The following is a 1,159-nucleotide window of genomic DNA, read 5'->3' as shown; positions in this document are numbered from 1 at the left end:
TCAGCGGTGGGTCGCCATTCGCCTCGCCCGGGCCTATAGGACGACGTCGCATATGGCCGCCACGGCCCTGGCCGGTCTCCCCCCGCTGGAGCTCCTTGCACAAATGCACGCCGAGACCTATCGGCGTGTTAAGGAGCTCCGTGCCGGGAAGGACCACGAACACTTGGCCAGGGCCATAGGCATGGCCAAATTGCAGGCCCGTCAACGCCTCCTCCTTAGGTGGAACATCCACCTGGAGGAGGCGACGGGCCAATTGGGATCGAGGGTCGCCGAGGCCATCCGGCCCTGTCTACAAGAATGGGTAGACAGGGCCCGCGGAGAGAGGTCCTTCTGGACAACGCAGGTACTCACCGGACATGGATGCTTCGGTGGGTACCTGCACAGGATAGGTAGGGAGCCTAACTCCCGCTGCCACCACTGTGGCGATGAGGTGGACTCGGCGCAACACACCCAGGAGGAATGCCCCTCTTGGGTTGTGGAGCGCCGGGTCCTGACAGACGTAGTGGGAGCGGACCTCTCTCCCCCGGCCCTTATAAGGGCCATGCTTGGGGGAGAAGAGGGCTGGTCTGCCGTCACCTCCTTCTGCGACGCAGTCGTGTCGCAGAAGGAGGAGGCGGAGAGGGTGCGGCGGGGTGAAACTGCCGCACCCGGAGATGGGGCGAGGCGCCGTAGAAGGAGAGCGGCGCCTTGCCTGCCTGCGCATCAGCGCGGGGTAGAGGGGCGGCGCATTCGCGGGCGGAGGGGGGGACGCCACCGCTGGCGTCCCCACCCCCGGGGTACCCGCGCGTGCGCCGCAGCCCCCAACAATGCCGCTGGGCCCTCCTGATCAACGGAGGGCCCGGCGAGGGGGAGATAGGAGGCGCCGGGTTGGGCGGGGGAGACGCGCAGCGGGGCGCTACTCCCCCCCCCGTAACAAGAAGTCAGACCAGGCGCCTCCGGAAGGGGGGCAGGGCGGCCGGCTTGCAAGGGCGGGCTCTTAGGCCGCCCACCCCCCTCCCAGTGCCAGGAGGCTCCTGACCGGGAGGGACGGAGGGGAATTAAACCCCTCCGCCCCCCAGCTAACTCGGTCGGGAGCGTAGGGGTGGGCCGGGTCCGGACGGGACCGGACCCGGCCAATAACGCCCCTACAAGGTGAGGTGTGACCGGACGGGGGGGCCCA

This window comes from Odontomachus brunneus, unplaced genomic scaffold (genome assembly GCF_010583005.1).
Source record: "Odontomachus brunneus isolate Ranch 3 - 2012 unplaced genomic scaffold, Obru_v1 Obru_scaffold_314, whole genome shotgun sequence".
Lineage (NCBI taxonomy): Eukaryota > Metazoa > Arthropoda > Insecta > Hymenoptera > Formicidae > Odontomachus > Odontomachus brunneus.
This window is presented reverse-complemented; position numbering follows the sequence as displayed.